This window comes from Mastigoproctus giganteus, chromosome 9 (genome assembly GCF_048544385.1).
Source record: "Mastigoproctus giganteus isolate SK-2022 chromosome 9, ASM4854438v1, whole genome shotgun sequence".
Lineage (NCBI taxonomy): Eukaryota > Metazoa > Arthropoda > Arachnida > Uropygi > Thelyphonidae > Mastigoproctus > Mastigoproctus giganteus.
The window spans coordinates 119,086,634-119,111,951 of NC_143583.1; the positions used below are offsets into that span (position 1 = coordinate 119,086,634).

Consider the following 25,318-nt stretch of genomic DNA (forward strand, 5'->3'; position numbering starts at 1 on the left):
GTAATATTCCTAATTGTTCATGGAAATTATTATTCCATAATTTTATGTGTAGTTGTTAATAATTTATTTCTATTGAGTCTTGTACCCGATAGACTTTGAATGATAGTATTAAAGAAGTTCTGTTAATCAACAATATAATAAATAGATATTTTTAGAATAATTTTGAAATTTTCAGAACATTGAGTTCTGTAATGCAATTACAGAACTAAAAAATTCTGTAATGAGCTGTTTTTTTTTTCTTCTGTCATGTTTTGTGCTTGGGAATTTATGCATTTTGTTGAAATTTATTGTTGAAGTGTAAGTAATATTCACAGTAATAGTGAAAGACGTTACTGTGAATCCAGTAGTGTAAATAATATGCTTTATATTCAAATGTGGTGTATACACGGTGTGTCTGTGTGTTTGCACAAATACGCATTTTAACTGCTACATAGAAATGTATATTTGAATGAATGTGTTTGATTTTGTGTATGTATATATGTGCATGCACTTATGTATCTGAGCATAGTTGTATTATATACACCTTGATTAAATCCTTCATTTTAGAAGTTGAAATTTGTGCAATTTTTCCCCTCTAGTCATTGAGATTTATAATTTAATCAATCAAATGTTAAGTAAATTCATTTGTTTAAATGAAACTTTAAAAATAGCCTTGAATATAACACAAGAATTCATTCTGTAATGTTTACTTGCTTAATTTATTATACAAATAAATTGAAAAACTTAGGTAAAACAGTTTGTTTTTTTTAATTATTTTTAATATAATTAAACTTTCCTTTTTGTGACTTATAGATGGGAAATTATGTGGATTAAAAACAAAAACAAAGTGACACCGGTGAAATTGGCATTGTACAGAATAATTATGCAAGTTGCATTCATGTATCTGCAAAAGGGTTATGAAACGTGCCTTGAGTGACTGGGGTTCAAGCCCGTGACTGCTGAATACAGTGCTGTTTCTTGTATTCTGTCTATCTTATGAACTCCTCTGACCATTTGGTCATCCTGGAGTATAAACAGAAAATTTATTTTATTTTACTTGAATGAGAGCTGCATTTCCTGAGCTGTTTCAAGAATATTACTGCTTGAAAGGACTAAGAATAGGACTTCTTTCTTAAAATGGTTTTTCAACATGAAGTAGTTTCAAGTGATGCTTTGTGTAGACCGTGGCAGAGGACAGTGGCCACTTGATGGAAGTATTGTTGTTGAGATTTCTGTGCCTACACTTGATAGTGCAGCAAGTGATTAGCATTCATTAGCTAATGTCAGAATTGTTTCAAACGTCATGGCATCCATGGACAAATGTCAACAAAGCACTGATATTCTTACAAGAGCTAAATGGTGAAGCAACTAATGGCATCTGAATTCCAGAAAAAAAATTTGCTATCCAATTCCTGGCTAGAATGAAAATGGAAGACACAGGACATTGAACATTTTGTGGACTGATGTACATTTTTAGCTCAGTGGTAATGTAACAAACAAGTGGTATTAGTAATATAAATGATGGCAAGAAAACAAACTTCCCACATCACCTGCATCCCCTTCAATAGATTGCCTGGGTCTTTCTATAATTTATTCAAACTATGCATTTCCACAACGACATGTAAGTTTGTTTCAACAATCGATACTGTCTGGCTGAAGGTAATGCTTCCTCAATTTGAATATATGGCCCCTCATGTGTAGTCTGAACAAGAGGGGGGGGAATGCCATCAGCATTCAGTTGCTCAATCCATTCAAAGCCTTAAACACCTCAGATCACCTTGCAAGGTACCTTTTCTACAAATGCTGCAATTGGCAGAATTGAAGCCTTTCTTGGTAAGAGCAGCCCTTTGTTCCCCCTCACTAAATTTGTTGCCATTCTCTGCATACATTCCAGCAGACCTACATCCTTCTTAAACAGGCCTCCACACCTGTATGCAGTATTCAAAATGCAGCTAACCTTGCCTTGTACAATAAAAGGACAATTCATAGGGTACTTGGTTCCTGGGCAACACAATGCTGTCACCCCTCTCGCTAGTGGACGAACCCACTGCTTGGCAGGTATATAGGTACACTGCATTCCCATAGATGGTAATTCGATGTCAGTATGGATAAACATTGAGAGTTAACTGACTTTGGAAGAGGGATGGTAGTGGGTGCCTGATGCAATGGTTACTACCTTTGACAGTATCAAGACTTGGGAATACACCATTTCCGGAATAACATCTCATCGTGGGCAGAGAAAGGTACTGAAAGAACTTGGCTGTTGACATCTGTCTTGCATTGTTTCAGCCTACTGGAGAGCGACTGGCACAAATTGCCGCAGACTTCAATGAGGGAGGTGGCAGAAACGTCTTCAATAAGACCATCAGGCGATCATTAGTTAATACATCATGGGAGCCGACGACCCACCAAAGTCTCATTGCTAACACCATGACACAGGACTTCTCAAATGGGCGAAAGAACATCGGCACTGGACCTTGAATGATTGTAGACTGGTCTTGTGGTTTGATGAGTCCCATTTCTGGTTATTTCAAGTGGATGGGAGGGTGCATATCTGATGGAAACCATACAAAGCTATGCACCCATCATGTCAACAAGGAACTATTTGGGCAGGTGGACGGTCGGTAATGGTCTGGAGGGTGTTGAACTGGCACACAGGTCCTCTGGCATGTCTAGATGCATCTGCGAACAGTCCAGGTTATGTGTTGGTCATTGTGCACCCACAGGGCAATGGACTTCCAGCAGGACAATTCACCTCCCCACAGCCGTGGTGACTAGAACGTGGTTCAAAGAGCATTCTGCCAATTTTACCGCAATGGAATGACCTCCCCGTTCACCGAACATGAACCCTGTGGAGCATCTTTGGGATACTGTGGAATGGTCCATTCAAGTTTTTCAACTTCACACAGGAATGTGACAGGACAGCAGTGCAGCAAGCGTGGATGGAAATACCTGTGGAATGCTTTTGTGAACTAGTGGACTCAATGCCTCGCTGTGCGACTGCCCTTATCTGCATGAAAGGTGAGCCTACCTGTTACTAGGTATCCCATGATTTTTGTCCACTCAGTGTACACTGGTATAATCTCATTATCCCTCCTAGAAAAATTCCTATGTAACATTGACAAGACTGCATGAAATTCTCTGACAGTCTGCCTGCACTGATCAGAAAACTTCATATCTGACTGCATAATCACCCCCAGCTCTTTTTCTTTCTCCACTGCCCTGAATGTTGTACTCCACAGTTGGTATGTCATTCTGGGGTTACTGCTACCCATTGCACTATTTTGCATTTGTCAATGTTAATCTTCAATTGCCATTTCTCAGCCAATCTGCCTAATTTTTCTAGATTGTGTTGAAGTAGCATACCTTGATTTCTGTCTACTCTGCCAACCTTTGTATCACATTAAGCCTAAGTTACCTTCAATATTAATTATCATTGAAAACAATGGGCTCAGCAGTAAACCCTGTGGAACTCCGGTAATAACATTAATCCATGAATACCAGTGTCAATTGATAACCACTGTCTTCTCCCACTCAGCTATACTTTTTTTTTCCATAGCAATAACTTGTCCTTAATGCCTACTGGTCCAATTTATGTAGCAGTTTATTTATGTGGAACAGTATCAAAAGCTATCTTGAAATAAAGTATATGATAGCAGAATTAATTCTGCATCCAATTCCTTTGTTACTGCATGGTAGTATTCAATTAAATTGTTCAGACAAGATCGACCCTTCATAAATCCATGCAGTGACTAGCATAACTACACTCCTGTCCAGATAGTCCTGCATGACTTCAACCAACGACTCCATTATTTTCCATGGAACAACCTCAATCCAAAGATGCTCATAATTATTGCTGAAGTTTTGCTTATCTCCAATGCTGCTTTCCTTAATATAATTTGATAGATGTCATCCATCCCTGGTGCCTTTTTTATGTTTAGATTCAACAGTTCAGTTTCTGTACCCTTGGATTGTTAATTTTATTTGCCTCCTCCCTAGTTTCTGTCTCGACTCCAATGTTACACATCATTCTGACAAATTTGACCTTTGTCATTTTCAGATCCTCAGCAAGATTGGTAACAACTGTGTTCTTGACTTCTTCACTTGTCTGGCGCTCTTCAGTGGAGATTGGCCTTAGAACTACAAGGTTTGGTCTTTGCAACAGGGTTTTCTTAGTCGTGGCTCCTGTGGTTTTGGTCTGGTTGTCAGTTTTAGGAATCCTCAGTGGATCACATAGGAGGGGGCCATGCTGTTTCATTTGTGTGATTTTCATCCAGGTAAGCCTCCACCTTGGCTGCATTTTTCTCTGCTTCCAGGTGTGCACATCGTCCAGCACTGTCTCAAGTTTGGTCCAGAAAACAACGATGTGCCCTCAGTGCAAGGTTACTCCACTGGAAAAGTCTTTCATTAAGTTTTCAAGTTGTGTTCTCAAAGTGAGAACTTTCTCTAGTACTGCGCCCTCTGGGAGCGAGAGATCAATGGGTTGCAGCTCCTGCTGCTGCTTTGGATCTTCATTACCCTCAGTCTGAGGGCCATGGCAATCCTACAGGTCCTTGAGCTTGCTTTGGGACCTAGTTTACCTCTCAGATTTTGGGAGCACTGAATCCTCAGTAGTTGGAGCTGGGACAGGGGGAACTGGAGTGGCAGAGGCCTGCACATATCTGTCTAAGGGTCCATTTGCAGCAATGGGCACATGCTGGATGAGTGGCAGTGTTAATGCTACAGGAGATAGCAGGTGGGGACTTTAAAACGAGTTGATTTTTAAAGCAGCCACTGGTGTGGGCATTGTAAAGTCCCTTCACACCTGTGATGGGCTGCACTGGTTGAGCAGCATAAGAGCTGCTCTTGTCCTCTGTTAGAGGGAGAAAGGGGCCTCACCCTAGACCTGTTGGTCTTTTTCATTCTCCTTGATTTCCCTCCCTGCTTTGGAGTACAGGGATTCCGCTGGTCTGAGTCCTCGCCGGTGGAAGAGCTTGATCCTCTTGAATTCATGGTAGAGTAACACTGGACAATTGAGGTGAAAAGTTTTTTAGCACTATGCACAATCTACTGATTTTCAGGGAGATTTGAATTTTACCAAATTAAATCAGTAGTTCTGAATTTCTAAGTTCAGACTAATTCCGTGCCATGACACTACAGTCGGTGGGGAATGAAGGGTGGGGGTCTCACCATACCAGGTGGAAAGAAGTGACGCCATGGTAATTCAAGTCAATTATTCAACAAATTCCATCAAATAATCTTGGATATGTTGGTCACGTGATAAACATTTGCATATCAATCAATTATTATACTCGAAGAACGTACTGTCAATCAATAAGTCATATTTTTATTAAAAACTTATTGAAAATACCTGATGCTAGCGAAGAAAAGGCCAATGGTTCCTTGGAGGTCATATGACCTATCGTTTGTGGTAAAGCCTTTGTGTTCTCTAGATCAGAGAAGAAGCAATGGCCACATGATCAGCAGCACATTTATTTTGACCAGATTATGTATCACTCAAAATATTTGTCTAGCGATTTCACTAGTTCAAAATTTTATCAGCCAGCAACATGAAATCAATTAATCTAAGAGGCAAGCACATTTTGATACTGTTCTCTTCAACACATGGGAGTATCAAAAAGTCATTACCCTACCTAGAAATAATAGCCCTAAAAAAGGTGAAGCTTCATAGGAACTTTAATCCTTTTTCTATGTACTCTCCACGTATAGTAACACATTTCTCCCATCTATGGATCAGTTGTTTAATGCCTCGATCATAGAAGCCCACACTTTTTGCCTGAAACTACAATTCCACTTCATTGACATCCTGAGACGAATAAAAGCGGCGTCCCCGCAATGGTTTCTTCATTTCGCCAACAAAAATACCCCAGGGGCTCACATCTGCTGAGTATGGGTTTGGCACACCCAGGGTCCTGAGCTGGATATCATCATTCTTCCCTTCTCTCAGGTTATTTTTTTTTTTTCTGGCTGGTGTAACCAGCCAGAAATAAGCCTCAGGCTTCCTTGCACCATGTGGCTAATAATAATAATAAAGAAGTAGTCTGACAGTGCTCGGTCAGGAGAATTGGGTGAGTGCTGCAATAGCACAATTTCAAAAGTTGGTGTACCATGCTGTGGGTAGACCCATAACTAATTCCCACTTCATTTGGGATGAAATGTATTGTCACTCAGCACCAGCTGCTCAACCTTTGCAACCATCTCACTGGATGTTGATGGCTTTCCTGCTCTTGGCTCATCAAAGACACTTGTACAACCGCTCTGGAACTCTGGTTTCTACGTTTTTATAGTGCCATAGGATGGGCAATTTGCCCATACACAGCTCTCCTTTCTTTGTCAATTTCCTGACATTTCTTGCCCTGCAAATGCGGGAACTTGATCACTGTTCAGTACTCCACTTCGTCAACCATAGCGTCCTTCAGATTCTGTACTCCACCTACAGGAATGAAATTTCACATGTCGGTTATTGAATATGTAGACAACTTATATTAAAAACGGCACCTTCCTACTAATGTTTTATCTAGTTCAGGGTACAATAACTAAAATCAGCGCCAGAACCTATACAGTGTGGCCATTAGGATAGGCATGTTGTTAGCAAGACAATGCAAAAATGATTCGTAATTCTGCAATGCCAAAGGAGTTCGCCATAAAAACGATATCTATCGACTCACCGACCAATAACGAATCTGATGGACACTTTTTAAGCAAGATGAAAGCAAAACAAGTCACTTGAAAACCACATATTACGGAGCACCAAAATAACCGTCGTTTCAACACTCGGCCGATTGTCGTGCATTGGTGATGAGGAATGTGGTACCATCCCTCCAACATCAAAGAAAGGGATACTTAAGTGGAGGCTGTGTTCTCATGTGGAGCGTAATAATGTTCAATGGTTGCCGCCATTCATGTTTTTTATAGGGGGACTGTAAGTGCGCAGAGGTACTGAGAACGGATCTCCAAATCCTATGTGCAACTTTTTAGGGTTACGGTTGGCCCAGATTTTGTTTTCATGAACAACAATTCGACTGCGTATAGCGGTCAAGCCGTGGAGGAACATCTTGAAACTGAAGATATCCAACTGCTGGGTCAGCACGATCACCAATCTTGAATGCAATCAAATATGTGTGGGGCTCCCTTGGGCGTTTGCACGTAGACAGCCAACTCCTTAGTCACTTCGTGTGCTTATGTTTGCCCTGGAGAAAGAATAGGATTTGTTGCCACAGAATCTTATAAACACCTTTATACCGAGATGTTTCATTGCTGTCAGGCCTGTTTTGTTGTTGGAGGGGATCATACAACGTATGGTCACATGATGTCATGTGACCATACGTTCAAGAATCTTGTATTGACTTCTGCAATGTAACCTTTTTATGTGAAAACATCTTTGGCACAGCTAAATTTTAAACTAAAGTAAAACCAATTTTTCATGAAAATGTGATGCAGAAATGACATAAATTACGTCACTTCCTAAATGACGGTCTTTCATAAATTGCGTCACTATCTAAATATCTACTGTTAGTTAATTCGGTAGAGTAAATACCGGACTAAAGTAACGTGGTAAAATTTCGTTGAAAAAAAAAAAAAGACTTTGTAATATTCCTAATTGTTCATGGAAATTGTTATTCCATAATTGTATATGTGTAATTGTTAATAATTTATTTCTACTGAATCTTGTCATTTCTGTAAAAGTGATTAATCTTCAGGTTCCTTTTAGGTATTTTGATTTGTATATACAATTGATCACGAAATAAAAGAGCTTTAGTATTGCAAATATTTTATTGATCGTTCACAAATTTATATAATGTCACCTGGGAGACAAGGTACAATGAATTTATGCCTAATTTCCATGTGACTGACAGCAAATAATGACCGATCTATTGTGATTTGATACAACTTCTAGGCGTGTCGACCAAATATCGAAGCGACGCTTTAACCACTTGCTTTCTTGCTAACCCATGAAATAGCTGGACTTTTGTATTTTATTGTTTTATATGCACGTTTGTACAACGATCGTCGTCAACCTCCCTTGGCAAGCGATGGACCATCGTGTTGACTGAAATAGGAACATTGATCACTTGGCCCAGAGGGCCGCCGTAGCCTAGTGGGCAGGCGCGCGGGTGCATAAGTACACGTGCCTTGAGTGACCGGGGTTCAAGCCCGTGACTGCTGAATACGGTGCTGTTTCTTGTATCTTGTAAACTCGTTTGGTCGTCCCGAGTATAAACAGAAAATTTAATTTTCTAAATAAACAGAAAATTTAATTTTTTAATTAATATTGGCCATATGTGTGTCTCAGGCACCTTATCTGCATGAATGGTAAGCGAGGAGAAATAGGCCTCTCTGTCACTAAATCTAACTTCAGTAAATGCGATGGAATTTCTGGGTAGACAAAAGGTGTTCGACTTAGATAGCGCTTGAATAGTGTTGCTCTTATGTGATCCTCTGCAGTTATTACACGCAAGGATCCTGTCAACGTCAACATCCGGAAATGCAGCGCGTATCAATTGTGCACCTTTAGCAGCTGGTTTCTTTGTGTCGTTTTCAAACCATAGACGATCGCAAATACAGAACAGCAGAACAGCAACCGTTTTTCATAAACCTTTCAAACTCTCAACGCGCATTCTTATGTAAATAGTAGTCGGCGTAAGGAAAAGGACTTGATCATTTAAACTTAACTGCTCCGCAATTGGAGAAATGTTCCGTTGCACATAATTAATACCCACTCCAGGTACATCATTGTAGTCTGCGCGTGTAGCACAGTGGTATCGCCACCGTCCTCCCCACACCGGGTGGAAAAGGCCCAGGTTCGAATCCCGTCGATGACGCGGAACTTTAAACAAAAGATAATCAGAGGTTCCCACATAATTAAGGTTTAGTCGTCTTATCTTTGCTTGTTCCTGTGTCGTCTGCAATGACATCCTGAGAAAACAGCTGTTCTGTTATTAGATCAACGGTACACAAACATATGTTTGTGTACCGTTGATCTAATATGTTCTCATATGTGTAGACATGTATAGTATCTTATGTAGGACGGCACCCGAACAAAAGTTCCACTCCTCCTTTCTACACTGTGATGATTAGAGAGCACTGTAAAAGGCCAAAAATGTACGTAATATTAAGTTTGTGCAATGTGTGTGTTGTTGTCTTGTCTTGTTTAGTTTTTTCTGGCCGTTTTGTCACCAGTCATCCGATCACCTAGAAAGCCTGCTCAGGGTCCGTCTACACCACGGGGAGGTGGCGTTACCCCACTTGCTCTAATTCATATGCCCTAATAGCTTAATCCCTATTTCCCATTTGCCCTATTTCCACTTGCCCTAAAAGTATATGCTCTATGTCCCACTTGCTCTAATCACATTTGTAACTGTATCCTATTTTTTCGGAGCGATAAAAATATAAAATGGACTTCAAAAACATAATGAAAAAAATAAACAAATATAACATCAAAATAATAATAATAAATTTATTTTCTTTATGCAAATACAAATTATGTTTTAAATACAAATACAAATAAAGAAGGCGCCGTAGCCTAGTGGTCAGGCGCGGGTGCATAAGTACATGTGCCTTGAGTGACCGGAGTTCAAGCCCGTGACTGCTGAATACGGTGCTGTTTCTTGTATTCTGTCTATCTTGTGAACTCCTCCTCTGACCATTTGGTCGTCCCGGAGTATAAACAGAATATTTATTTAAATAAACACAAGTTTAAAATACAACCGCTTGTACAAAATTGTGTAAATCGATGTACCCGTTTTGTCTATCTGCTCTTAATTTAATTAATTTGTTATTAATGCCCTCGTATTTAGGTTTTTTACGAGGTGGAAGATTTCCAACATTTACTAATCCTAGTATTCTCTTAAAGTTAGCTTGTTTTTTTTTTTAAAGATAATTATATTATCTTCCATATAATAACATGATGGTGCCCCACAGATTTATTTAATCATGTGGAAGGATGGCATATCCTTCCACATGATTTATTATCCGGAGATCAAAATTAGCATGATGATTCCACAATGATGATGATGGAAAGTGAGCGGTGGGTCCAGTCCAATTTGTTTCGAAGTATTTAATAAAGACTTCGCACTTTTCAAATGAAGGATATTCTGACGGTGGACGTTCTCGAATGAGTCCTTCCCAAGCTTCCTTTAAAGAAACAAATGCTAATCCCACCATTGACTTCACTAACTTTCTGACAATTTTTTCCTCTATGTATGCCAATCGTAATCCTAAATGTTGTACTTTCCGCCAAATTGCTTGACCGAAATGAAATAAGCAGCCCTAAACATCAGCATCAGAAAATGTTTCTTCTATAGATCTAATCACAGCACTTTCGTAATCAACTTGGAATTTTCTTGGTTGCAACGTTGTCCCGATTTGCAATGCTTTCTGTTGAATTAATTGGAACATGCGATTGTAAATTGATTTTGACTTATCCGGGAAAAGAATATAATGAAATGGAAACATTTGGCCCCTATGCATAATACACAAGAATCCTGGATTAAGGAAGAAAGAGGGTCCCCCCCGTGCCATATTTAAATGTGAGGCCCCTTTAATATATATATAGTATATATATTGCCCATAACATATAAATACAAATACTACATCGGTTTTTATATTTATATTGTGAATAATAATTCCTTGATAAAAATGTAAAGTAAGAGGCCAAAAATGTTTTATGGTTTTTGACTGGAAAAAATAAAGTAACAATAAAAACAATTTTAGTAGAAACTTTTAACTTATTTATTGTTAATAAAAAGGTATAAGAATAAAATTTAAACACTTAACAAGTTAAGTTTAAGTATGCTTTTAAATTACACGTTTTCTTGGTTTATTATTATTATTATTATTAGAAAATTTTGCCACTACTTTAGAAAATATTTACACTGAAAATGAGGCCCCTCTTCGGGTGAGGTCCATGGCCATGGGCGGTTTGTCTGTAGCGTTAACGCGGCCCTGGGTATTGGTAAGACCCTGAACCAGCCGACACACTAACTATAAATTATAATATTAATATTATAATATAATAATCATTATATTATAATTATAATATAATAATAACTTAATAGGTATTATCCCCCGCTGTTAAGAGTAAACGTCATGCTGATGTTTGGCTACTATTTGAATGAATTCTTAGGTCGAGAAATGCAGATGGAAACACCGGGGGCGTTACCTCACTTGCTCATTGCTTGGGGGCATTACCTCAATAGCTGCTAATCTTCTACCATACCACATTGACATAAATCAGTTTCATCATATACTTCACATCAGGTGTAAATAACCTTGTAACTGTTCCTGTTGTCAAAGAAACCCAATTTTGTTACCATTTATTTATTAACAAGATAGTCCCAACACCTTTCAATTTTTGGACCAGTTTGCAGGTCAATTTGAATACCAACATAATTCTTAGGTATCAATTTTTTAATTGATACTATATTTTTTAATTGATACCTGTTTGTCTAGTCCTGCCTTGAAATTATTTAAGTTGCTGACCATCACTACAACAGATGGAAGTTTGTTCAAACTATCAACCACCCGCTGACTAAAAGCGAATTTCCGCACATCTATTCTACAATTGTCTTTCCTCAATTTGAATTTATGTCCCGTCAGGTAAGTAATCTGAGCAAGAGGAAGAATCCCATTAGCACTGCACTTGCTCAATCCATTCAAGGCCTTATACACCTCAAGTAGATCACCTCGTAAGTGCCTAGTCACCAGAAGCTGCAATTTGCATAATTTAAAACTTTTCTTGGTATCACCAACCCTTTGTTCGCTCAATCTCGTTGCCCTTCTCTAGACTCCTTCCAGCAACTCTACATCCTTCCTTCACCTCCTTATTTCTGCTAGCAAAATTCCTGAATATCATTGACAAACCCCGTGAGCTGCTCTGGCAACCTGTTTGCACTGCTCAGAAAACTACATATCTGACTGCTCAATTACCCCCAGTTTTTTCTTGTTTTTTTTTTTTTTTTTTTCATTCTCCACTACCCTGAGTACTACACAGTTGGTATGGGGGGTTATTGCTACCCATATCTAGTGCTTTGCATTTGTCAATGTTAAACCACAGTTGCCATCTCTCATCCCTTCTGCCCAACTTTTCCAGATCCTGTTGCAGTGGCGTTTTGTCATTACTGTCATTTACAACCCTGTCAACATTCGTATTTATCAATGATATACCTTCGTCATTATCGTTGATAAATATAGAAAACAACAATGGGCCCAACGCCGAATCCTGAGGGACTACACTAATAACATTAATCCAAGAAGAGCAGTATCCATTGATTAATCCTCTGTTTTCTCCCGCTCAACCAACCCTTTATCCATAGCAGCAACTTGCCCTTAATGCCATAATGCTCCAATTTGTCAGCAGTCTTCCATGTGCAACAGTTAAAAAGGTTTCTGAAATCCAAGTATATGATATCAAAATTATTTTTTTGCGTCTAGTTCCTTTGTGATCACATCGTAGTATGCAATCAAATTGGTAAAGCAAGGTTTTCCTTTAACAAACTCATACTGTGTCTGAAGTATAATTGCAGACTTGTCTAGATGATCCTGCAATACTTCTTTAACACCAGATATGTGGTGTTAAATAAGTGACGGTTGAGGAAGATAGTGACACCAGATGGTGCCACCATCTGTCTCAGCTTTGGTGAGGTAGGTCCGCTGAAGTTACTTTCGCGATGGTTTTATTATTATTATTATTATTATTATTATTATTATTGTTGTAATTTATTATTATTATTATTATTGTAATTTATTATTATTATTATTATTGTTGTATCAATTATGTAACTTCAACCAGCAATGCCGCTCCATCTATGGAGCGGCATTGCTGGTTGAAGTACATAATTAATACCCACTTCGGTTACAATGATGTACCAAACTATTATATTTAGGCCACCCGAATAATTAAATTCATCTGCCGTGCTGTGTCTTATGTCTGTTAATTGCGTGTGTTCTATGGTCGATTTGTCTGTTTGCTGGACGAAAAACCCCAGTTTCTGGGGAAAAAACATTGCTATCTACGCCGGAGATGGACTAACTCAGTCAGGGAGTGAAAAAAGCCCATTAAAGAATTTGAATATTGTCAGAATATTAATTTTAATAAAACACCGGGATTGGATTTAATAGAAAATAATGCCATTATGAAAATGATAGAGATTTTCCCACAAGTAATATTAAATATTTTTAATAAATGTTATCTTGAAAGAAGATTTCCAGGTTTCTGGAAGGTGCCCCTGATAAAATTGTTGTCCAAGCCAGGCAAGGAGGCCACTGACCCAAGGGGGTATAGGCCAATATTCTTGCTTCCTAACTTAGCTAAAATCTATGAAACGTTGTTGCTATTAAGGCTAACTGGTTAACTCAATGTAGGCTTCAATTGCCATATCAGTATGACCTCAAGAAAAATTGTTCAGCAGAGGATGTCGTTAAAGATCTTGTAGACTATGTCACTCAATCAACTAATAAGTATGTCCTTGTGCTATACATTGATTTCGAGGGGGCCTTCGATGGTGTGTGTGTCATGGGAGCATATTGTGCTCTTTAAGATAAGTTCGGTGCCCTCATTTGTTGTATAGAGCCATTGTGTGTCATCTTACTGGCAGGAAAATTGTGATTAGATCGCAGCATATGACATATTCTAAAGTTGTAAGTCGTGGATGTCCCCAAGACTCTGTCCTGGACCCTATGTTTTAGAACCAAGTTTTAAATTTAGGGTTACAACAGTCAATATCTAAGGTTCACAGAGTTGCATATGCTGACGACCTGATCGTGTATTTGCCTGGAAGATCTAGGCAAGGTTTACAAGACAGTGCTATGTCTGTCATGAATAGTTTGTCTCAATGGGCCAGTAAACATAAATTGAAAATATCCAGTTAGTTAGTTAGTTATTTGGTTTTTAGGAGCATTAGCAACTAAGGCCATATTGCTCCGGGATATGCGGTGGTCATTCCCTGACCTTTCCACATCCTCTGTATTTGGTGGTGACAGGCTCGAACCCCGGTCTAATCAAGAAGCATGTGCTATGCACTGCTGCTCCTTCCCACCTGGCTACGGAGGCGCCAAAATATCCAGTAAGAAAACTGTAATGATGCTTTTTAGGGGTGACCTTGATATTGATAGATGCCCAATAGTTTCAATCGAGACCATTGGAATCCCAATAGTTTCATCGGATTCCAATGGTCAGTACTACCAAACATTTAGGTACAATTATAGACAATAGACTAGCTTTTTTGCCACATTTGCATTATCTAAATGAGAAAGTTAAGAAGTTTTCTTTGGCAATTATTCATATAACAAGATCAGAATGGGGTTTAAGAAAGAAGGCACTGTTGCTTTATTACAAAGCAGTCTTTCTTCCCATTGTAGTGTATGGAGCTAATGTCTGGTATGTAAAAACTGTAAATGTTAAACAAACGTTGTCAATTCAAAGGCAAATGATTTTGTCATTGTTTAAAATTTGTAGAACTGATTCTAATAATGCCATGCAGGTTCTGTCAGACTTCCCCTTGATTTATTTGTGGCTTATAGAGTTTTTTGTTATTATTTAAGGAAGAGTATTATGGGTTGACTTTATTTGTATTAAAACTGATGTTACGGTAGAACGTTGTAAGGAAAAAAAGAAAATAATTATTTGTTAGAAGTTTGGCAGAACAAATGGGACATGAGTGACGCTGGTTTAGTGATCAGACTATACCTAAGGTATCTTTTGCAATGGATAAAAAAATTAACAAATGGTTTTTCCGGAGATGGAGACATATTACCTTCTTATTGGAGATGGTTCCTTTAATTTAAAATTTAATTATTTTGGCCTGGTATCCGATCCGCATTGCTTCTGTTCATGTGAAGAGTCTTGGAGTCACACTTTACATGATTGTTTAATTTATGAGCAATATAGGACACGTTTAAAACAGGTTGTACCAGAATTGAGAAATGAGAATGAATATGTATGTCTTTTATTATTATTATTATTAGCCATACTGGACAAGGAAGCCTGAGGCTTATGCTGCACCAGCCAAAAAAAAAAAAAAAAAAAAAATCTGAATTACCCTGAGAGAGAGAGATAGAAAGGAATCACAAAGAAAGACAATAATGATGATGATATCCAGCTCAGGACCCTGGGTGTACCAAGCCCATACTCACCAGATGTGAGCCCTGAGAACGGGATTGCTGGCACCCATCGGTCTAGCACTTCTACCGGTGGGTGCGGGATTTTTGGTGCGATTAGTACAGACAGTGTAGTAGACCCAGGCCCGGCTCCACTTGACTAGGAACGGTTACCAAGAATTTTGCAGACAACTGTATAATTAAGACAAAGTACACAGGTAGAGATGGATATAAGTCCGGGAGACGCCTTAGACAAGAAAACATATACATATATGTTTGTGTGCCGTGCATGTGTTTGTTATGTTGTTTAGCTCTTTCTGGCCACTTTGATCAGATTACGAACCTAAGGGGGCATAAATTCAAATTAAGAAAGGACAGATGTAGAATAGGTGTGCGGAAATTTGCCTTTAGCCAGCGGGTGGTTAATTGCTGGAACAAACTTCCATCTGCCGTTGTGGAAGTTGACAGGTTAAATAAATTTAAGGAGGAACTGGACAGGCATTTGGAGGGAATGGTGTAATTTTTTTATTATTTTTTATTTTTTGCTGATGCTGCATAAGCTCATACACTTGCTTTCTTGCATCACATGCCACTACTACTACTGTTCTTCTCAGACAGGAAGCGTTCCAGGAGCCGCCCTTTACAAAAACATATGTCCACATGTCTGTCCTCTGCAATTGTTGTTTTTATAGCGTATTTGCATTTTGTGCCGGTATGAGAACCCGAGTAATTCATAACCCTACTCCCTCCGCCTGAGGTCTGTTTTTCATGAATATTTTATTGTGAAGAGTTTCGTTGAAGGCGAATATTTGATATAATAGGCATCCTGGTATGCAAATTCCGAGTATACAATAGAAATATATCTGCCACCTTACAGAGCTACACATTATGCAAATTACCACATCACTTCATTCCTGTTTTTTGGCTTGCTCAGTGGGATAGCCACATCTCCAGTACTCAGGATGGAAAGTCATCGACGTTTAGACATGTACACTGAAAGGACAGATTTTATGGGACACCTGGTTCCTGGGCAACGCGACGCTGTCACCCTTCTCGCTAGTGGACGAACCCACCGCTCGGCAGGTACACTACATTCACGTAGACGGTAATTCGATGTCCGTATGGATAAACGTCGTGAGCTAATCGACTTTGAAAGAGGGATGATAGTGGGTGCCCAACGCATGGGTCACTCTATTGCGGAGGTGGTACAGAAATTGCGCTATCCTCATTCGACAGTATCAAGAGTGTATCGGTAATACGTCATTTCCGGAATAGCATCTCATCGTAGACAGAACTTTGGGCGGAGAAAGGTGGCGGATGAACGTAGCCGTCGACGTCTCTCTCGCATTGTTTCAGCCAACCAAAGAGTGACAGTGGCATAAATCACCGCCGACTTCAAAGAGGGAAGTGCCAGAAACGTCTCCACCAAGACCATCAGGCGACCATTAGCCACAATAGGTTATGGGAGCCACCGACCCACCAGAGTCCCATTGCTACACCACAACACAGGACTCTACGCCTCAAATGGGCGAAAGAACATCGGCACTGGACTTGGATGATTGGAGACGGGTCTCCTGGTCCGATGAGTCCCGTTTCCGGTTATTTCGAGCGAACGGGAGGGTACGTATCTTCGGGCGGAAACCGCACGAAGTTATGCACCCGTCATGTTAACAAGGAACTGTTCAGGCAGGTGGACAGTGGTTAATGGTCTGGGGCGTGTTAACCTGGCACACGTTGGGACCTTTGGTACGTCTAGACGCATCTCGGAACGGTCCAGGTTACGTGTCCATTCTTGCAGACCATCTGCATCCCTTCATGGTCATCGTACACCCACAGGGCAATGGACGCTTCCAGCAGGACAATGCGTCTCTACACAGAGCCGTGGTGACTAAAACATGGTTCGTAGAGCATTCTGCAGATTTTAACACCATGGAATGGCCTCTCCGTTCACCGGACATGAACCCTGTGGAGCACCTTTGGGATGCTGTGGAAAGGTCCGTTCGAGCTTTGGATCCTACACCCAGGAATGCGATAAAATTATGGACAGCGGTGCAGCAAGCATGGATGGAAATACTGAACGCTTTCGTGAACTAGTCGACTCAATGCTTTGCCGTGTGACTGCCCTTATCCGGGCGAAAGGTGAGCCTATCCCTTACATAGGTAGGTAGCCAATGATTTCTGTCCACTCAGTGTACAGATACCACGTGAAATTAATAATATAGTTTATTAAGCAATGGATGCACATCAGGTTTCCGGCAGCATCGGCAAGTAGGAGCCTGTCAGGCAGTATGGTCTGATGATGAATATTGGCAAGCTGCTTGAAACGTCACCTTAATGTATAGTGGTTTAGGCGATTGCTTGATAAACTATATTATTAATTTCACGTGGTATATGAGTGGTATTAAATATAGTAATAATCTTAATAATCTACAGAGTTTACGTGAGTTGGTGACTTTGACGTCGCTTTAGGACAGCTGAGAGCAAAAAGATTGAAAATTCCCAGCGTGAGTACAGCTGGAAAAATGTATGCCTCATTAAGCCTATGAATAATCTCTTACATAAACATCGACTTGCTGACGTGCACAAACAATAGTTTTAATTCCACACAACCAATTTTTTCCTGCATTATAACTAGTCACACAACTCACAGGGCATGGCTAACGCAGGAAGAAAAACAACAGGCGGCCCAAGGTCACTCACTCACTTGGCTTCCCGCTAATAACGCCATTGAAGCTGATAAAGACTGCCTGGTTATGATAATTATTCCTTAAGAAGAACAGTTAAATTTTTATTATTCTCCATTGAGAAAGAATTGTTTCTCTGAAGCACCTATCGATATACCAACATCTGCTGTGACTGTTTGTTGTCATTTGTTCATATTTAACAAACTGAACTGCTATTTACATTCTAATCATTTGTACTCCTTTAGTCAGTATAAATATTTGCAGATATAAATAAATCTAGTTATTATTTTCTAATATTTATTGAAATGCACTTCTCCAAAACTGCTCAACCACTAGATATACCTCTCTAAAGCATGCATCTGTCCCCGAAGGTTCCAGAATTTACAGGGGGGTGGGGAGAAAACTATCATGGAATTCAATTTTTTTTTTTTTTTCTGTACTGAATTGGAGTTGTTTTTTTTTTTTTTTTTAACGTACTTTGTCTTTCTATTAATCTTTCCCCCCCCCCCCTGATTTTTATTTGATGGATAGCATTCTTCTGTAAATTATTATTTTTCTAACGTCTGCTCATTTATCTTTCACTTGTCGTCTGCCTGTTTACTTCTTTAACCAATAAATGTACGTGTTTATTTATATTCGCTTTATCCAATAGAGAATCAATTCGAGAGAGTCTAATGCTTTTAAACATACTTCCCTTAAACATTAAATGCTATCTTCACTAAGCTGACACACTGCCGTAACTTTATCACTTACCAGAGCGCAGGTCAGGGGGAGGGAGAGTTACTGATAAGTGATTTTTAATATTTTGCTAATGTCGATTGCAGGGAGTGATAGAAGTTGAAGGGGGAGAGTAAAGATCGAGTGTCCCGATTAGTTGAGTTCCGTATAGGGTTCGCAGATTACGTATCTGTGTGAGGCTGGGCCATGTAAAGAGATAGACAGAGCAAACAGGCAGTAGAACGCTGTGCTTGCAAACGGATCGCGCACATACATTATACATGTAAGAGCGGATAAGCTGACGGAAAGAGAAAGCCGAGTGGAAACCCCACAACGTTCATACCGTCGTACAGACGGTCGCAGCTGACAGGTGATCGGCATGGGAACCTGTAAGTCATGTACTCCGCACATTTAGCAGCTATCATGTATACATCGTAGTCTCGCAACGCAGCCACGCCCCCCTTGCCTGCCCAGCGGTCGGCGATAAACTTCTTGTACCGCCAAATGGATGCTATCGCCGTCAAGCCGGTGTAGACGTAGTATAATTTGGTTATGGCAACTTTCGCTGCAGTTTTTTTAATGGAGCTTTCTAGTCCTTTTCTTGGCCTCCCCGAAAGTCCAAGTTTGCCATTTAGTGGGGAACTATCGAAGGTAAGTTGTATTGCTTGCGCTAATACTTATTTTAGTTTCAACATCGATAAAACACAAACCAGAAATATTATTTTGAATTTTTGTGCGAAATTTACTTTCGGAACTGAAAACGTTAATGTTCGCGCATGTAATCAGCCTCATTTACAAAGTTAGCTCCCCCCCCCCTTTATCAATCTTGTAAAATAAGTGGCTGTTGTGAAATTGTTTATGGCTGATGTTAATCACCCGGAAACGTGACCAGAACTGCGTCACCGGGAGAAAATTACGAATCTTCACGCGGAAGTTTATGAACTTCAAGTAGGGGGAGTTGGCAATAATTTTATTAATAAGCTTACACCTTACTGAACATCTTCACAGAATTAATAAATACGCATTTTTAAAATCGCAGCATTTAGAAAAATACCCGTATACGGGGGAAACTCGGGGGGAACTTTTTTTCCGATAATGATGATGATGCTCTAGTGGTTCCCAACCGTTGTGCCTCGGCACCGTGGTTTGTCGCGACCCTTTTCAAGTGTGCCGCGTGATTATGAAAAATTTGAGTTCAATGGCAATCGCTATTTCGGTGTACCATAGAATCGCCTTTTAAATTAAAGTGTGACTTCAGTGACAAAAGATTTGGAACCATAAACTCTAATATGAGACTATTATTTTCAAATATCTGTAGCGTGCACGTTATTCAAAAGCAGCTGCTTCCATGGGCCTGATTTTAAATGAATTACGTAATTAATTATATAATTTTGCAGCTAGCGCCTGGAGTACAGTTCGTTTATTCATCAGATCTTCTAGCAAAAGCTTATTATTGCAAAATTATTCTCTAAAATAATTTTGGGTTTAAAATTCATAAAAAGCAAAAGTGGACATTAATCCGTTATCTCGACTTTTGCTTTTTATGAATTTTAAACCCTAAACACGGATCTTAGAGATAATAATAAGCTATTGCTAGAAGATTCGATAACATAATTAATGCGGACTAACAGTTGTCACAGGTCCTGCAAAATCGCTGATTCCAGTGTTCTAAGTGATCTGGACCCAGAAATATTAATGTTCACCTTATAGGTCGTTTCATAGAAATCAGTATCAAACTAATAAACTTTTAATTTATTATTATGTCGCATATCGAGGTCGAGAGGTTTTATTTTTTTTAAGTGGGACGCAAATAAATGGGACGCAAGCGTTGCATGCCACGCATGCCTTTTAATTTTTAAACAGGGTACACCTCTAAAAAAAAAAAAAAAAAAAAATCTATGAAGGCTTTTCCGGATATCAATTGGGTTTTCTGGTTCCTCGAGACGGTTTTTTTTTTTTTTTTTAACCCCTTAAGATAATCACGACATTTGTTTATAAACTGGATTTTTTTATTTCGGCAATTTGTTATCAGTACATTTATCGAGCTGTCGTCTTTGAAGTGTGTTTATTCAAACAAAACGTTTTTTATTTAACTCTTTTCAGCTTCGAGGATATTCATCCATCCCTTTACTTGTTAAGGGACGGTTTTAAATAGTATTTATTTCTGTATGTACTCATGATCGACTGGTTAATGACCTTTCTCATAAAATAAAATGAATTGCCTCACCTGTACTTTTCGCATTTAGTATTAGGCACCATTCACTTTTCTCCTTCATCATAACGAATGAGGTGAGTAACCCGACTATAAATAAAAATAAAGTTGTTATGCAGTACCCTTAGGGATGCAGACCCTCATTTTCTGCCATGATGATTGGTAGTTCGCATAAGTGAGGTTAAAGAGCGAGATCATTGGAGGGGGGGAACCGAGGAGTGAAGAATAAAAAAAGAAAATGCGCAGTACGTTGAGTCCCGGAAGAGGCAAAGGTTCTTTTTAGAATTGATCAAATCAAATTAGTCGATGAAAAGAGATAACAGCCCCCGTACAACTGTTGCCTTTGTGAACGGAACAAGGGTTTTTTATTACCCCCCATTTCAAAAGCATGAAATGTCTTCAGTACGTAAAATGGGCCATTTCAATTTCATAGCGATTGATCTGCTTTTAAAGTTGCAGTCGTGTAAAAGGAAAGATTACAACCCCACTTAAGGCAGTAGAATGGCAACGACTTTTCTTCAAGTTCCTATAATTAAACGAGCTTGTCACCTCCATTCGACTGTCAAGAGTTATTATTCATCAAAGAACAAAGAGACGCAAGCTCCAATAATTCTGCATTTTATGAAATTTAAAAGAAATTTCTGTTTTTAAAAGAGAATTTCATCATGAAATTTCGTTTTAATATTCTTCAGTAAAATTAGTTGTTCTGCATAAATAACAAACTGTGGCTGTTTGTACAGACAAACAGCCACAGTTTTTGATTCTAACCTCTACGAGCTGTGGTTTTTTTGGAAGATCAGATTGTGTATCTCTTTACAATCAAAATTATTATTATTATCAATTTTTGACCCCAGGAAATTGTGGGCCACCCCGGGACGGCAATGTGCCAGGAGGGTGTGAAGTTTACATACTAAGGTGCGAGGAACCACATGTACAAGAGTACGTACGTGCTCGACCTGACATATTTACAGAGATCAACTTACAAGAGCTCAAAAGAAAAACAAAGTTTGTAATAAACAGCAGGCAAAAAAAAGTCCAGGTGTAGGTGAACGTCATAGATTCAATAGCTGGTAACAGTTCTTAAGTATTTCCTTTCTGTAGAGCTTGTCCTCACAGAACTTATCAGGGTGGATGCCTAATTTATTGTAGATCTGAAGGCAGTTGGCCGGGAACATGTCCCTAAGGGAATCAATGTTTGTAAGGTTAAACCGCAGAGGGAGGCAGGAATCGGGGTGTTCTCCTCTTGTCTTCTTTAGCCCAGAGATTAATGGAGATATAGATGAAGCATCAATTCGACCTGTGATAAGCCGAGCCAGCGTGAGTGTGTTTCTTTTTGTGATGAGAAGTCTCCAGGGAGTGGTGCCTAGATTAGCTTGGAGGATGGATCTGGAGATAGTAAAAGGGTGGCCCAATACCCTGTTCATCCATCTGAGCAACCAATATTCCAGACTGAGGTACTTTTTTAGGTGGGAGGCAGGAGCAGATTACCAAATTTCAGATGTGAAGAGAGGGAAGGGGTAATGCACCTCAGGATGTGCCGAACAAGCAGCGCTGGCTGATGCACACCAACGAGCTCCTGACGCACTGCCCAAAGTGCCGCGTACGTCTTCTGTCTCATCCTGGCAAAGTGAGGCTGGAAGGTGAGTCCAACATCCCAGGTGAGGCCTAGATCTGTATGGGAAGTTACCCTTTCACCGCTAACGAAGATTTGAACATCATTTTTTACTTTTTTTTTTTGGTTATCGGTATTTGAGCAGATTTGGAAGGGTTCAGCTGCAGCCCAATTGTGGCTAGATAGTTTTCCAGTTTCGTTATCTGTGTAGAGGCATGTTGGTTGATATCAAAAATCTGATGAGGATGATTTGAACTCACGTAGATCTTCAGATCGTCTAACCCAAAGTTAGAGTTACATGCTAGGAAAGGTTCTAAAACAGCTGCGAAGAGAATAGTTGAAAGCACACTCCTCTTGTGACGTCGAAAGTTACCTGGATGTCGTTGACGGTAACAGACAGATGCCTGGGAAGTAGAATTGACATCAAGATTTGTAGCAAGGTATCAGCCAGACTGAAGTAGTGCTTAAGTATGATAAACAAGGCTGGAAGGTATATTCTCTTCTCTACTACATCGGATAATATGCACTAGCAGGAATAATATGCAATAAAATATATGAAAATTACATTTATTATCACAATTGATAAACTGAGAAACGTAATAATATTTAGCATTTAAAAAAAAAACAAAACCGTTAGTGAAAATTTGTAGAACAAGGACCATTTTACAACTCGCAGGTGGGAATAATCTTTGTTACATAAACAACAATATAGTTTTCAGCGTGGTCACTTGTAAATCGGGTTTTTATGGTCCAAAATCATTTTTAATTAAAACAAGGAACGAAATTTCTATGGAAGTGACTAGGCTAAATTCACAAATGAGGACTATCGAAGCCTCTACTTGAGGCGCCTCGGTAGCCAGGTGGGAAGGAGCAGCAGTACGTAGCACACGCTTCTTGATTAGACCGAGGTTCGAGCCCGTCACCACCAAATACGGAGGATGCGGAAAGGTCAAGGAATGACCACCGCATATTCCCGGAGCAATATGGCCTTAGTTGCTAATGCTCCTAAAAACCAAACAACAACCTCTACTTGAAATGAAAGTTTCTCTTCATCTCTATCAATAAATCATCTATTTTCCTAAAATAGGTTTCCTAAAATATGTTTTCGCAACGTGGCAGAACTGGTTGATCTCAGATGAGGATATCGTGGGTTTTTCTTCCCGAAACTCGGATTTTTTTCGTCCAGAAAAACATGCAAATCGAACACAGAACACACGTAATTACAGACATATATACATTCGCTGATGTATCTGAATCCTACAACTAAATTAACAAAACGTTTGTTAACTCTAATCACGTTATCCTTCTCAGACATTACCTTATCCTTCGCGAAAGAAGGATAACATCACGTTATCCTTCTTTTGCATCTCGTGGGTAGCACAGTTGGTGGACTTGCCGACATCCCCACTCCTGGTAGAAAAGAACTCAGTTCGAATCCCGTCAATGACATTTAAGAGAATGTTTAAGGGCCTTTTTCACAACGTGGCTGAGTTAGTCGGGCTCAGGCTAGGATAGCATGGCTTTTGTTCCTGAAAACTTGATTTTTCGTCCAGAAAATAACACATCGACCACAGAACACGAATTTTACACACATAATATACATTGAGTGATCATTGAATTATGACCACCTACCTGATACCGTGTTGGGCTGTCGCTCACACGGATAACAGTCGCTATTCTCTTAGACATTAACTCCACTAGATGTCTGAAAGCGTCTGTAGGGATCTGTAGCCATGCAGCTTGCAAGGCTTTCCACAATAGATGACGGATGCGTGTTCATACTCCTCACTATAGTCCACAAGCGTTCAATTAGATTGAGATCAGGTAATTTGAAGCCCATTCAAGATGGGTGATATCTTCACTGTATTCCTCGAACCACATATGCTCAATGACCCAATGACAGAGCATTATCGTCTTGTAAGATCCCGTTTCTGTCTGGGAAAAATGCGACATGGTAGGGTGCATATGGTTTGTTCAGGACTGCCGGTTGACATCATCGGTGAAAAGTTAGTCCATACGTACCAGGAGATTCTAGTTCGTGCCAGCAAAACATGCCCCATATTAAGCACCCACCGTTATCTGCCTGGATAATGGGCACCATGAACGATGGATCCATGGACTTGTCTTGCTTGCACCATACACGAATGCGTCCATCGGCGTTTTGCGCTAGATATTTGGACTCCTCCGACCAGCACACTCGTTTCAAGTCCTCCACTGTCCAACCAGCGTGTTGTTGACACCACAGCATTTGCCATCGACCATGATCAATAGTGAGGAGAGGGTATCTCTTTGGTCGTCTGCTGCGAAACTCCGTATATCTAGGTGTGCGGCGCATCGTCATTTGGGACATTGTTCTTGCATTCCTCATATTGTATTGCTATGTCAACTGTCGCACAGTGACCTGCCATTGAGTCCACACAACGTGCCTCACCACGAACATCCTCTTTGCGTAATCCATTACAGTTCTGTAGGCCGGAGATGGTTTGACGCAATTCTTTGTACACCTTAACCACAGTGGGCCGTGAGAAACCGGTAAGAAATGCCGTTTCCGATATGGAAGCACCGGACTCATGAGATATGTCATGCCCTTTTGAAACTCCATGATATCTTAACAACATCCCACAACTACTACTTTATCACTTTGACTTGCACAACCAGATGAAAATTACCACTGCGCTAATGAAGTGGTCATAATTCAGTGATCACTGAGTGCATAATTGTTATTCAGAATTCAACTATTTGTTAGATACAAGTCTGCGAGTTCTGAAATTTGGGGTTCGCTGCCAGAACTTAAGACGCTGGCAATGTGTAGATGCTAGATTTCCTTGAATACGAATGATAACGTATTTTAAATAAATTATCCAATGAGTGTGTAAAGAAATTTTCCTTGGACGAGATTACTTAAGAAAATTGAAACCTAAAGAAAACTAAAAAAAAAAAAAAAAAAAAAATTAGCTGAAAGTTCTCCAAAAAAAGGGGGAAAAATCACGATACTGAAAATGGGCTTAAGATGAAAAT

General features: G+C 39.6%; 1 protein-coding gene across 1 annotated transcript in view; it reads left to right on the forward strand.

Moving 5' to 3' along the window:
- The first annotated feature begins 18,696 nt into the window (after positions 1-18,696).
- Positions 18,697-25,318, forward strand: part of LOC150080677 (transcription factor EC-like) — a 57,647-nt gene continuing 51,025 nt past the window's right edge. Inside the window, exon 1 of the mRNA XM_090381495.1 lies at positions 18,697-19,127. The gene's annotated coding sequence lies outside the window, so the exon portion shown is untranslated. The remainder of the gene's footprint in view (positions 19,128-25,318) is intronic.